Source organism: Zea mays, chromosome 6 (assembly GCF_902167145.1).
Source record: "Zea mays cultivar B73 chromosome 6, Zm-B73-REFERENCE-NAM-5.0, whole genome shotgun sequence".
Taxonomy (NCBI): Eukaryota; Viridiplantae; Streptophyta; class Magnoliopsida; order Poales; family Poaceae; genus Zea; species Zea mays.
The window spans coordinates 115,984,497-116,000,175 of NC_050101.1; the positions used below are offsets into that span (position 1 = coordinate 115,984,497).

Sequence of the window (15,679 nt, forward strand, 5' to 3'; positions counted from 1 at the left end):
TCTCCCCCTCATATTTTCAAGGTGACTCTGCTTTCACTACAGGAATCAGGAAGATTCCCGTCGGCCATTTTAATTCCCGTCGGCCCGAGCTCGGGCCGACGGGAATTAAATAACTCCCGTCGGCTCAATTCCAGCCCACGGGCTTTATTTTAACTCCCGTCGGCCAGCCGCCAGCCGACGGGCTTTATTTTAATTCCCGTCGGCCCACCCACCTAGCCGACGGGCTTTAGTTTAACTCCCGTCGGCCCAGCAGCCAGCCGACGGGAGTTAACTAATTCCCGTCGGCCCTGACGCCAGCCGACGGGAATTAATTGTTTATGTGCCGGCGGTCATCCCGCGCGGCTCATTTTCTCGCTTGCTCTCTCTCGGTTTCACGCCGCCGCCGCTCACCACCGCCCCCAACGCCGGCCGCCGCTCACCACCGACGTCGGCCAGCCGCCCGCGGCCTAGGAGCGCGCCCGCCGCCGCCCCGGGAGCGCCGCCCCCAACCGTCACCGCCCCGGCGTCGTAGCGTCGCCCGCCGCCGCCCCCGTAGCGCCGCCCGCCGCCCGCCCACGCCCCCGGAGCGCCGCCCGCCCACGCCCCCGGAGCGCCGTCCGCTCCAGGAGCAACGACCGCCACCCGCCCCGCCTCCGGAGCGCCGTCCGCCGCGCCGCCGGCCCCGGAGCGCCGTCTGCAGCCCGTCCCCGTTGCGCCGCCCGCCCCCGAAGCGTCGCCCGCTGCTCGCCGCCACCAACGCCGCCATCGCGGAGCGCCGCAGCCGCCCCGGACCGTTAAGGTATATTATGGTTTGAATTATAATGTAAATGCGAGTGTTATTGTTAAATGTGTGTATAAATGTTTATTTTCGTCGGTTTTTTATGGCCGACGGGAGTTAACTTTCATGGGATTAGAGTTAGTTTAGGGTGTGATTAGAGTGTAATTGGAGTTAGTTTAATATAACATGTGATTAGAGTGTGAATAGAGTTAGTTTAATATCACATGTGTGCCTTGATGTTACGTATAATTCAAAATTTTTATTATTATAATAAATTTAACTTATTCTATTAAATTGTTGAATTTGATGTTATTTATTGAATAGATTTAACTTATCATATTAGGTTGTATGAAGGTTTCGCTATTGATAAATTTAATGTTATTTATGTATATAACTATATATTTATGTATATATATATATAGTTTTTATGTATATATATAGTTATTTATGTATATATATATATAGTTTTACTACTTACATATAGATGTATGTGTTACGTTTAGAAACGTGATATTGTCTCGCACACTCTTTACTCGTACACACAGCCGCAATAATGGGTGATAGACGTGATTGGATGTATGAAGGTTTCAAGAAGGGTGGGTGTCACACAAGTGAATGGTTTGCCAAGACGCAGATGTTTCTGGACCATGCAGCTGCTTTGTCACAAATAGATAATATTAGATGTCCATGCAATAAATGTAGAAATATGACGAGTCACACTACACCTGTGCTCGCATGGTTTCGTGCCAGGCTATAAGGTCTGGTATCTCCATGGTGAAGATGCTGAACGAGCAGCAGAAGTAGAAGTTGATGACGGTGAAGATGATGTTGATAGGATGGACTAGATGCTTGAGGATCTGCAGCCTGAACTGGCACCAGATCATCATGATTCACCTACACCGGAGGTTCAGAAGTTCTTCGACCTACTTAAAGCGTCAGAAGAGCCTCTTCACGGGCACACTAACGTGACCGTGCTCGAATTCGTGACCCGACTGATGTCAATCAAGTCCAAGTTTGCATTTTCAATTAATTGTTACAAGGAGCTTGTGGATTTGATTAGCGAGGTTCTTCCTACGGGTCACAAGATGCCCAAAGACATGTACCAGTCCAAAAAATTGCTTGAAGGTCTTGGTATGGAGTATGAGAAGATTGATGTTTGCCAAGACAATTGTATGCTTTTTTGGAAGGAACATGGCAGAGAACAGAAATGCTTAAAATGTGGGAAGTCGAGGTACGTGGAGCTTGTAAATGAAGATGGTGAGAAGGTGGTGACAAAGGTTGCACATAAACAGCTTCGGTACATGCCTCTCACTCCTAGAGTGAAACGTTTGTTTCTCTCGAGGAAGACCGCTATGCACATGAGGTGGCATAAAGATTGTACGGACAGACAAGATGGGTTAATGGTGCACCCGTCAGATGGTGATGCATGGAAGGCTCTTGACAAATTTGATCCAGATTTTGCCAGCGATGCAAGAAACGTTCGTATTGGCTTGGCAACTGATGGTTTCACGCCGTTCAATATGACCGCTGCGTCGTATTCATGTTGGCCTGTCATTGCCATACCGTACAACCTTCCACCTGCTCTTTGCATGAAATATGAGTTTATGTTCCTATGTCTTGTTATACCTGGGCCTGAGCATCCTGGCGTACGCCTCAATGTGATGCTTCAACCACTGATTGAAGAGTTAAAGAAGCTATGGCAAGGTGTGGAAGCCTATGACTGCTTCAAGAAGCAGAAATTCAATCTTCGTGTTGCATATCTGTTCTCGGTTCATGATTTTATGGCGTATGGTATTTTCTCTGGATGGAGCGTGCATGGTAGATTGACGTGTCCTTATTGTGCTAAAGATACAGATTGTTTTCGTCTTAGTGCTGGTGGCAAGATATGTTACTTTGATTGCCATAGATGTTTTCTACCCTTCAATCACCCCTTCAGAAGGCAGAGAAAGGAATTTAGGAAGGGCACCATTGTCACGAAGGGACCGCCCAAGCGACGTAGTGGGATAGAAATTACAGAAGAGCATATGAAACTTGTCCTAGACGAGAGTGGGAAAAGGTATCAAGGTTTCGGTGAGGAGCATAACTGGACTCACATATGTGGCTTGTGGGAGCTTCCTTATGCTAAGTCATTGATTTTGATGCACAACATCGATGTCATGCATCAAGAGAGTAACTTTTGCCAAGCCCTCATAAATACATGCATGGATTTCCCTGATAAAACGAAAGACAATGACAAGGCACGCATGGACTTAGCAGTGATATGTGATCGTCCAACCCAAGTGCTTAGAGAAAACGGAGGCAAACCAAAAGCTGACTATTGTCTGAAATCTAAGCAACGGAAAGAAGTGATGAAGTGGATGAAGGATATTAAATTCCCCGATGGTTATGCCGCTGGTTTTAGAAGATCTGTGAACTTGAAGACAATGAAGATGAATGGACTGAAGAGCCATGACTTCCACATAATTATGGAGAGGCTCATGCCTGTAATGTTTCGTGGGTACATTTCCGAAGCTGTGTGGAAAACGTTAGCTGAAGTTAGCTATTTCTACAGACAGTTGTGTGCTAAAGAAATCAGAAGAGATGTGATGGAACAGCTGGAGAAAGAGGCACCGGTGCTTTTGTGCAAATTGGAAAAAATATTTCCACCGGGTTTCTTCAATCCTATGCAGCATCTCTTTATACATCTTCCATATGAGGCTAAGGTCGGTGGTCCTGTTCAGTATAGGTGGATGTTTCATATAGAAAGAGCATTAAAGAAGCTTAGAGCAATGGTGGGCAATAAGGCAAGAGTTGAAGGATGTATCGCGGAACAATTTAAACTAAAGGAGGTAGCACACTTCACAAGTTGTTACTTTGCAGAAGAACATAATGTATTTGCTCGAAAGAAAAGGTACCATGATGATGAACGAGAGATGCCTCCGTGTAGTGATCTTTCGATTTTTCAGATAAACGGCAAAGCCGTTGGTCCACCCAAGTCATATCACCTCAGTATGGAAGAACGGAAGTCTGCTTTACTGTACATGTTCACGAATATGCCTGAGGTGGAGAAATACTTTGTGTAAGACTTGTTTTCTTAAACTGTTCATATGTGAATTAGTTTATGTTATCAAATATCTCATGTCATACAATAATATTTGACAGCGAGTTTGATGAACAAAACATGAGGTGTCTCGGTAGGCCAACAGCGAGAGACATAGACAAATTGCGACGCGATGGTATGCATGGGCGACCTAATTTCATTATGTGGCTTCGGGACCGTGTAAGTCTTAATTATGTGGCTCCGAGAGCTAATTTCATTTAACTAATATTACAGAATTTGCTAATGCTTTGTGGCATGATTGACAGTTTGGGGAGGAAATGAATTTAAATGATGACTTACGTCAGTTATCTATTGGAAGCGTAACTGCCAAAAGCTATGGACGTTACGACGTCAATGGATATCGCTTTCGTTCAAGCATTTTCGAATCAAGTCATCCTATGGCCGCCACTCAAAATAGTGGAGTCGTTACTAGGGCAACCGACATGGAAGGACACGAAGCCTGCTATTACGGGAAAATCAAAAATATAATCGAGATTACATTTGCTGGAAATAAGCCTTTAGCGCTAGTTTTCTTTGAGTGTAAATGGTATGACCCGAAGTATTATAGGACCGAATTTGGGATGACACAGATCCAACCTGAGAAATTGCTTCAAGGACACGACACGTATATCCTTGCCCATCAAGCAGACCAAGTTTATTTCTCGACATATCCATGCAAAAAGTTGTCTAAATGGAGGGTTGTGTACAATGTAAATCCCCGAGAACGCCTATACACTCCTGGTGAGGACGAATATCAAATTGGTCACCTTGAGCAGGTTGATGAGGTGTTTCAAGAAGAAGAGTTGCCAACTAGTTTTCATATTGATCCTGCACCGGCATTAGATTCACTAGTTGCAGACGTTAACGACTTAACTTTTCCCGAGAGACGGAGAAGACAACCTGTTAGGAGAAAAGTTACATGGCGACCTCTGCATAGAAGAGAACAAATAGATCCTGATTTTGATGATATTTAACAAGTAAAGTTGTTTTGTTATCTCATTTGTTTATATTTTAAGTATTATGTCATTTTGATGCACTAATGAATAATTTCTTATTTTTTATGCAGGATGCCGCCAAAATCAAAGAAGTCAGTGAAGGGGTTGTTCAAGGGTCTGGGCCTTTTTCAGGGCAGTTCTTCGAGCAGCAGCAGACGTCGAGAGCTATTGAGCGCGGTACATGGAGATGAGGTAACATATCTTGTACAAATAAATTTGTTTACATATTTACAAATAAATCTTGAGTTGTATGTACCAGGATGAGCAGCACACTGAGGAGCAGCACATTGAGCAGGAGCAGCACAATGAGGCTGAGCAGCACAATGAGGAGGTGGAGCTCAATGAGGAGGTGGAGCACGTGACATGGGACCAGGCCGCACAGCATCACCAGCCATGGGACCAGTGGGACCACCAGAGAGAGCAGCAACAGGCGTGGGACCAGTGGGGCCAACAGGGCGAACCGGCTGACAACCCGATGGATGATGGCTCGGGAGGCTCTTCAGCGACACGCACACGTCGCTCAAGAAAAAGCCACTCAGTAAAGCCTCGTCACGCGATAGAGCGAGAGGCTGATAGGACTTTAATCATGCCACATGGAGATCGGTGAGTGTAATATATTAACTTATCTAATATAACTATTATGTGTATTGTTAATGTTTTTGTGTAATGCAGGAATTGGGAGGACCTGTCCTTTGACGGCAAGGGACACCACACTCAGGTTAACCTTACGTTGGGTTCTCTTTGCCGCCTTCACTACCCTGGTATAGTGAAGGTGTCAAACGGTGATACTGAGGATGACGTGCTCGTCAGTACCTGGGATGAGTACAAGTTTAAAAAGGAACGAAACCACACCGACAGACAGGGACTTGTGCGTAATGACTTTTGGGTATGAATTCTTTATTATTTTTGTTATGTTTCTTAATATTGTAAATCTATGACTTATACCATTTGTATTCTTTATGTTGTAGCTTCGATATCGGTTGCCTGACGGAGAGGATTACATGGGGCACGCTGAACGTGTCTTGCAAAACAATGCAAAGAAGCTGGTGAAGGATGCCATATACTATGCGAGAATTCAGGCTACAAACCTGTATTTTCAAAAGCATCCGGAAGAAGGAGGCCCCTTGAATAAAAAGGAAGGGTCCTCAAAGATATATTTGACTGAGGATCAATATCGTGAGGTTAGTATTCAATTTGTTTTACCCTTTATATTTATTGTCGTGATTGATATAATATGTAACATTGTGTGTGTGCAGGTGATGGTTCCATGGATGGCGCCCGTGCCTGATGCGTACTATGCTTGGTGTCGATATTGGGCTTCCGAAGGCTTCCAGAAAGCGTCAGCGCATCACAGACAATGTCGAGGAACCAATCCTAACCACAAGTTTGGCGGTGACGACATGATACGAAAAGCTAAAAGAATGGTAAGTTTCATCTTTCTATGTCGATCAACAAATAATACGATTGCTTATGAATGTTTTTTGTTTATACAGGAAGCTACGAGTGGCCAAAAGCCTAGTGACATTGAGGTCTACCAGGAGGGCCACAAAGGACCAGACCCGAACAACCCTGACCAGCTCTGCAGCCAGACAGCCACGGATCGCTTGGTGAGTTTTGGCTCAAAAGTTCAAACGTTCAAAGTATATAAATTCCTGCATTTGTAAGGTTGTGAATGATGTATAGGCGGCATATGGGGAGGAGATGGTTCGTCGCCATGGCCCTGACTACGACTGGCGCCATGAACCGGTGGATCCCTCGGTGGTGTACGCAAGTGGTGGTGGCAAAGCGCATGGACGGTAAGCTCTAACTTATGAAATTATATGGTTGACACTAAATTGATTATGCAGTAATAACATTTTTTGAATCACTTATAGATACGCACTCTTCGACGGATTCATTGACTCGTCGTCGGTGAGATCTCAGAGGACGGGTTCATCTTCCCGTAGCTCATGCTCTCGTCGACCGAACGAGCAGGAGTTGGAGATTATGAGGATGCGTGAAGAGATGAGACAACAACGCGAATTTATGGAAGCTTGCAATGCTCATAATCAAGCGATGTATCAAGTGAGTACACATAATCCGAACTCTAAATTATTATATTTCAATACAACATCTTCAGTAGTAACACATATGTGTTTAACAGTTAATGCAGCAACAGGGCATTACATCAAATTTTCCACCGCCACCACAATGGAGCCAATTTGCAAACACACCAGTTCCACCACCACAGTTCACCACCCCTCCGACACATATACCTGCACCTGGAGATAGGGTACGTTTGATAACTCTCCATTAATTTATACACTTGTATACTTTTTGATATTTGCATTTAACGTGTTGATATTTGCTAACTTGCATAGGTTACGCCTGAAGCGGGTGGCAGTGGGTCTGATCCAGCAGTAGGGACTGGATTTGTTGACTCGCTCTTCGCGTTCCCTCCTCCTGGTGGTGAAGGCGGCAGCGGTCAAAGCTCTAACCACCCAAGTGGTGGTTATCTCTAAACACTTAAACTTATGTTTGAAATGTCGTACTCGTTGATGGATGTTATGTTCAATACTATGTCGTACTCGTTGTTTGATGTTGGTGGATGTTATGTTTGAATACTATGTCGTACACGTTGGTGGATGTTTTAATTATAAATGCACTATGTCTAAATGCATGTGTTTGTGGATGTCGTATCTCTACATGTGTTTGTAATGTGGCTGTTATATGTGATTATGTTTGATATATGTTATGTGTGCAGAAATAGTGACATAATTTAGTGCTGTTTTTGTAGCAGTATACAGTAATTCCCGTCGGCCCAGTTAATTCCCGTCGGCTATGGTCGAACCGACGGGAATTAACTATTAACTCCCGTCGGCCCAGTTAATTCCCGTCGGCCACGTGGGGCCGACGGGAATTAATTAATAATCCCGTCGGCCTAGGGAACCGACGGGAATTAATTAATAACTCCCGTCGGCCATCAGAACCGACGGGAATTAGCCGTAATTCCCGTCGGCCACTATCTAGCCGACGGGAATTAATTATTCCCGTCAGCCGCCGACGGGGATTACCTTATCCCCGACAAGGGACGCCCGTCGGCCTGAAACCGACGGGAATAAGCCCTAAACCGACGGGAATAAGTAATTCCCGTCGGTTTAGGGCTTATTCCCGTCGGTTTCAGGCCGACGGGAATTAAGTGTTTTCCTGTAGTGTTTATAGTTGATTTTCCGAAGTTTGAGTGACTAGGCCGCCACGGGCGATCTTCGGAGTCCTCTCCACCACTATCCACATCATAACTATCACTGTTGCTAGTATCTTCAGATAAACCCTCCAAAGTTTCCTTGACAATCTTTTCCGTATTGGTCTTTGACATTGACTCAAGAAAACCCAGGTGCATTTCCTCAGAAAGGCTTAGCTTCGAAGCACCAGCAACTATCTTATCCTCAGACATTTTCGCGAATGCTGGCAAACCAGACTTGAAACGGAAGCTTAAAAATTTAAGACTGAGAAAATGCTGTCGCGCGCAGGCTAAAAGCTGGGTGAGTAAAAAGCAGGTGGCAAAAGGGCGTGCCAAATAAACTCGTGGTGAGCTTATATTTATACACCCAGTATGTCGAAAACTGGAGGGCCCCGCTTGTCAATGACTGTTGCTATTCTAGCAAAAGGAAGGTGTTTTTTCGGACCTTCGGCTTAAAGCCTTCGTCCATGTCGCAATATGAATTTATCTTTACAATAAATTGATATTGCGAGGGGCTACTGTTGGGGGCCTTCGGCTCCCGAAGGTCCTCAAAAACATAGTTTGACAATATTTTCCAAGTGTAATATGTGAACAGGCACCTTCGGAACAGGCACCTTCGGAGTCAGGTCGCGAATATACAAGAGCATGGTTAAGACGAAGCTTGACTGGAATGAAAAACGATCATGACGAAGGATAAGACGATCACGAAGCTATGTGCAGAAAGGCTTCGGCACAATAACAGAAAAGAGGAACCGACTTAAAGATGAAAAGCCAAATTGGACCTCGAAGAATTACTATAGTTATTGATAAATGTAAAGGGCATCAATGTAATTTTACACGGGCTGCGTCCCGTGCCTATAAATAGGTGAACAGTACTCCCGTACTGTTGACGCTGACTGGGCATACGCTTTTTCGCATCACGTTTGTACCTTTACTTTACATCAATCTGAAGGTACATTTGTAATTCGTTTTTATGAATTTAATAATGGAAATATATCGATGATAATGCTGGTATTATTACTCGCACATTATATATAGTTGCTCTGTTTAACCATTTATCAACCTAACGAAGGTCTTTTCTTTCGTAACCTTCGTCCGAGATTCATTATACCCGAAGGGATATACTGTTTCTAAGGACGAAGGAGTTCGACATTTAACACTTTTATGTTGTCGTGTTCTTAATTCATAGCATTTGAGAACAAGCCCCCAACAGACACTAATGCATTAGCAATTCCATCTCGAAATACACTCATGTCTAACTCATCAGATGTGCTACTACTACTCTCACCTATGGGTACATCATGACCAAGGCTATTAGGTCCAAGTTGATCAAAGTCTCTATCGTGTAGAGCACTGTCTCTAATAAAGTTATGCAATGTCATACAAGCAATAATTATCTTTGATTGTTTCTTAAACGAAAAAGAAGGGAGACTTTGGAGAATTCTCCACTTCATTTTAAGCACCCCAAAAGATCGCTCTATAACATTGCGTAGCGAAGAGTGTGCAAAGTTGAATACTTCTTTGCTCCTAATAGGTTGCCTCGCATTTTGCCATTCTGAAATGTGGTACTTCTGACCCTTATAAGGTGCAAGGTACCCCTTTCTATTTGGATAACCTGAATCCACAAGATAGTATTTACCTGCACAAACAAAAATATAAAGTTAAATACATAAGACATAAATTAATAACGTATGATACAAAAGTACAACATACTTATATACCTTCCGGTGGATGCGGGAACCTGTCCGCATAAGTTATCAACGTATCTTGTAATACTCTAGTGTCATGTACTGAACTTGGCCAACCTGTGACAACAAATGTGAACATCATATCGAAGTCACAAACAACCATTACATTCTGGGATGCGTAACCGTGCCGACCAATATATTTGGCTTGCTCTGTGGCCGGGACAGACGCGGGAAAGTGACTACCATCAATTGCTCCTATGCAATCCTTGAAGTGGGGCCAAAATCTACTCTCTTGCAATCGAGGGTGAATCTCTATGAAATTTGGGTCTTTGGGCTTGATTACGTCAGAAGACATCTTATATAGTGCATTAAGGACTTCACTATACTTCCGACTAATAGTTTCCAAAGAGTGACCAAACTTATTCCTTATCTGCCTAAATGACTGTGGACCCCCACATGCCCACAAGAAAATACCTAAAGCTTCCGTTGTACTAACACCTCGGCTTAGAAGCAGACCATAACTTTGCACCAACGTATCATGCAATCGTCAGAACACAGTTCGCTGCATGCGAAACATGTCGAAACAGTCGTCACTACTCTCCAATGTTCGCTCAACCCATTGGATACCTGTTTCAACCATTGTTCTTCTAGAAACCCCATTGGGCGAGCTCCCCCATATGTCTACAACACATAGGGCAACAAGCAATTCTCCAGCCCTCTCATCATTAGATGTGTGTGTATCAGGTTCACACATCTGCAAACACAGAAACAATAACCACATTTCTTGAATAAGCACAATATATTACACATATTCATGTATCATAACTCAAAGAAGGTTCACAGATTGACATTGTTCACACACATACAACTCTTATTATTGAAAATACATGTTCAACTCGAATAATTGGAAAATTTGTGCACTGCGGAACAGATGCATACGACATGTATAGTTTGTAACACGACTGCACGACGAAAAAAGACTCAAACTGAGGACACTTAAAAACTCTAACAGTAGCACCAACATAGTTCGAACATAGCAGCATCGTTGTCGGACGAGCACCATCTAACTGGACTTAACATTTATCTCGAAAGCACGGCGCAGCCAAGCGTTCCTTCCTTCTTTGGTCTTCAGGGTTGCAAATACATCTCTATACCGTTTCTCCATCAACAAGTGAGTGGCAAAGAAATGTAAGTCGCTGCCTTCCTCTGATCCATCTTCAATTACTTGTTGCAACTGAGCAGCAACCTCTACACGTACTGGGTCGGTCTCAAAAGATGCTATGGACTTATTAGTGTTCATGGAACGCGACTCAAAAGCCTCCACAAGGCGTTTCATGTATTCATCCTTCGTATCTTTTTCTTCTTAGGTTTAGGAGAATCATGCAGCACCTTACGCTTCCCTGTCGCATTTGAGCAGGGGTCTGGTGTGCTGTTTTCACCCCTAGCTAAATTAGCTTGCACGTGGTCATCAGATGAAGAATTTGCATCCTCAACTCCAGGAACAAGGGTTGTTTCATTGGTGCAGACAATGGGTCCAAACATAACCTTAAGCTCGTCCTCATTCTCAAGGGGGTTGTTTTGAACATAATACACCCTGGCATTGCCTGCAGTAAATGTTATTTCCTACTTTCAGATGTCCATTAGTATTGTTAAACTAGGAAAACAAAAAAAATTGTCTACTTACTTCATTTTGCTTAGCCCACCACTCATCTGGTGCACTGATAGAACCAGTATGAGGGTCTCGACCAAGACCTGTAGCCCTTTCATTAAGTGTTTTCCACTGGGTGAACATTCTCTTTAAGGAGTCCCATCTATTCTTCATTTGATCACTGGTGTAAGTGCGACCAGTCCGTTCCTTAAACTTCCTTATGAGGTTAGCATACCCTTCTGCATTTAGAAAATGTTGGGGCCTGTTGCGTGCATTCACCTCTTCTACACAAATTTCTGTGTAAATTTTTGTTGCTCTACTATCCCACTTTGCAATCACTTTGGCAGACTTGTCCATCTAGTGCAAAACAAGTGTAGAGTTTTGAAAATACGTAGTGCAGTCGAATTAAGAAGAAAACAAAATTAACACTCAAGGGACCATAATAACATCAGGTAGTACCATAAGTAGTAACATTCGGTTTTCCTTAATTACATATAGACTACCTTAATTAAACTACTAGTGGACACAAAAGGACATGGAAACATTACAGCAGCGCCTTAAGCAAAAACCTGATCCTATCCCTGTTTCCCTAAGACCTTACTACAAGCTTAACCAAGTTGTACCTTAAACCTCATTGTCACTAAACGAAGGCATCTGATCGGAGTCATATTCAATACCCCAAAACTTTTTGAAGTGCTCGGCTAAGTCCTAGTCTGGACTAAGGTTGTCTTCACCAAGGGGTGGTGAGGACAAGTCTGAGGGTTCGTAGTTGCTGTCAGGCTGGTGGGTAACGTTGTTGACCTTGTCCAAATACTCTTGGAACACCAGAGAATCTTGCTCCATCATGCAAGCAATGTCCTCCAATGCTACACGAAGTTTGGTAGCGTCAAATGAGGTCAACCCGCGTCCAGGACAGATTGTTTCTCGAGCTATGGAAAATATCTTGTCCGCAATCTCTTGCATCCTTCCAATTGCCTTGTCGGCTATGGAGTCTGCTGAATCCATCTGATGTGGATTTAGGTGGTTAGTGTACTAGACAAGGGGACAATCTACTAACTTCCATGTATTGACATGCATTGCGTGCTAACATGGACAAACTTTGGTTGAAGCTACTAACATACAGGTAGTAACAAACAAAGTATGAACTGAACTCTGAACATACAGGTTGTGACAAACAAACTAAGAAGTAATCCCTGAACAAATAATAGTGATACAACAGATCAATGGTATCCCTAGTAAACCATAAACAACAATTGGTTCAGCCCATGTTGACAGTAAAGTGCGCAACAAATTGAGTATCACATTACCTTGGTTGCACTGGATCTTGGAACCGAAGACGAAGACCCCGAGTTGATACGGAAATCTGAAGGCGATATTGGACAAAATATTAGTTAGTACGTCGATCCATACCCGTTATGATGTACTGAAGTAACTGGAGATCAGCCGACCGTGGATGAAGCCTAAACAAATAGTAAACAGGGCAGGACGAACCCTAGCAACAGGAGAGTAGGGTGCGGCGAGGGTCGGGATCGAGGCGAGCAACACCGTACCTGCGAAGATGACGACGCGACGGGGGGAGCAGAGGAACCTTCACGACGAAGCAGCGGCACCGGTGTGGGTGCGGCAACCCTAGCGACAGTAAAGGGTCAAGGAACGACCGCGGCGGCGGTGGTGAATGAGAGGGTCCGGATGGAGGAGAGAGCCCGTAGCTGCAAAGACGAAGACAAGGGTGAGAGCACCTAGAGGGGGGGGTGAATAGGTGATCCTGTAAAAACTTAAACTTAAAACCACAAATACTTGATTAAGCGTTAGCAGAATAAGGCCAAGTGGCTAGAGAAGAGTCCTTGCAAAACACAGCAACCACAAGAGGATCAACATAGATAGACACAGTGGTTTATCCCGTGGTTCGGCCAAGTATAAAACTTGCCTACTCCACGTTGTGGCGTCCCAACAGACGAGGGTTGCAATCAACCCCTCTCAAGCGGTCCAAAGACCCACTTGAATACCACAGTGTTTTGCTTTGTTCACTTTATCCCGTTCGCGAGGAATCTCCACAACTTGGAGTCTCTCGCCCTTACACTTTGATGTTCACAAAGAAGCACAGAGTAAGGGAGGGATGAGCAACACACACAAGACACAAAATCAGAGCGACAACACGCACACAAGTCGCAACAAGAGCTCACAACACAACCCGACGAGTTCACAACTCAAATAGAGCTCTAGATGCTATCACAAAGAATCAAATGCGTGAAATCGAGGTCTTGGTGCTTTAGAATGCTTGGGGAATGCTTGGTGTCTTCCTCCATGCGCCTAGGGGTCCTTTTTATAGCCCCAAGGCAGCTAGGAGCCGTTGAGAGCATTCCAGGAAGACAATTCTTGCCTTCAGTCGCCTGGCGCACCGGACAGTCCGGTGCACCACCACACACTGTCCGGTACGGATTTCTTTCCTTCTTTGGTGAAGCCGACCGTTGGAGATTCAGAGCCGTTGGCGCACCGGACAGTCCGGTGCCCCCTTGTGACCGTTGGCTCAGCCACGCGTCACGCGCGGAATCCTCGGCCGACCGTTGGCCCGGCTGACCGTTGGCTCACCGGACAGTCCGATGCACCATGGGACAGTCCGGTGAATTATAGCCGTACGCCGTTAATCATCTCCCGAGAGCGATGAGTTCGCCTGTGAACGGCTCACCGGACAGTCCGGTGCACCACCGGACAGTCCGATGATTTATAGTCGTACACCGCCGTCGAAGTCCCGAGAACAGCAAGTTCGCCAGAGCCAGCCTGGCGCATCGGACACTGTCCGGTGCACCACCGGACAGTCCGGTGCACCCAGACTGAGCAGACTTTGGCTGTACAAAGCCATCTCTTTTCCAATTCGATTTCTCCTGTTTCCAGCACTTAGACACAGAGCATTAGTTCTCAAAACAATGTACTAAGTCTAGAAACATACCTTTAGACTTGATTTGCACTTTGTCCAACATTTGGCATATATTTTCACTTAAGCACTTGTGTTGGCACTCAATCACCAAAATACTTAGAAAAGGCCCAAGGGCACATTTCCCTTTCAGGGGGGAGAGGTTCCTTCGCGACGGGGCTAAGGCGCCGACGTGGGTGCGCGAACCCTAGCCAAGACGGGAATCAGACGCGCCGTAGGAGGAAAACAGACGGTCGGGATGGAGGAGTTCGCGGAGGAGGTCGCCCGTACCTGCGAAGACGACGATGTGGGGAGGAGAGGGACCGGCGGCAACACGTTGGGTGCGCGGCGGCGGAGGCGCGTTGCGTCGGCTACAACCCTAGCGAACTGAAGTGGGCGGGGGGCTTCTAACCGAAGCCAACTGAAGGCCGCTTCCAACGGACTTTGGGCGGGGGGGCTTCAAACCGAAGCGCGTCGCACAGAAGCCGCGCGAAAATCTGGGCGTTTGGTTCCAGCTTCTGCTTCTGGCAGCCAGAAGCCGCCCAGAAGCTGAACCAAACAGGGGCATAGTTCTTTGATATACAAATTTCAACTTGAGTATCGTGCTGTAAGCTAAATCTACTATTATACCATTGTAGTAACTAAGAATATAGTCTAAAACCTGCAATATTTTTCATAATAGTTCAATAAAATGTAACACCCTAAAATTTGCAATTTTGCAAATAGGTTTATATCTGTTTAATTTTATATTTTTGTTATCATGACAACATAGAAAATATTTTTCTTATTTAATTAAAATTTAAGATAAGGTAACAATATTGTTGGTGCATTAATATCACTGCATTGTATTTATCGTGCCAAGTGGTTTTGACCACAATTCAAAAGGATTTCAAATTGTTTTCAAAATAGTTTTAAAAAAACATTGTAATAAAAGAAAAGAGAATAACACAGAAAAATCCATCCATCCCCTCGGCCTTAGACTGCCCGCAGCGGCTGCCGCGCGCTTGCCCCCTCACCTTGCATGCGGGCTACAAGAGTACGCGACAGCCCGCAGCGTGGTCCCCTATGAGGCTTCCCACGACGCGGTCCCCTTCTCTCTCTCCCTCAATCCAGAGGTTCACTGTTCATCCTCTACGGTACTGTGCTGTGAATCCACGAGTAATTGTTAGTAGATAAAAAATTGATAGTAGATATAGAAAATGATATTTTATAGTTGTAGTGGGGTATATAGGGAGTATTTAGGGGGAACCGCTGTGGGAGATGAAAAAATAAAGGATGAAATGTTGATAATGTAACGCAAAAAAGTGATATAGAGAGAAAATTTATGAGAAACCGCTGCAGATAGCCTTATGTAGAGATGGCCAAATGGGCCGCCCGGCCC

The 15,679-nt window shown here is 44.8% G+C and overlaps 1 pseudogene; it reads right to left on the minus strand.

Moving 5' to 3' along the window:
• Positions 1-315: 315 nt before the first annotated feature.
• LOC109940513 (L10-interacting MYB domain-containing protein-like) lies at positions 316-11,744 on the minus strand (annotated as a pseudogene).
• Positions 11,745-15,679: the final 3,935 nt, after the last annotated feature.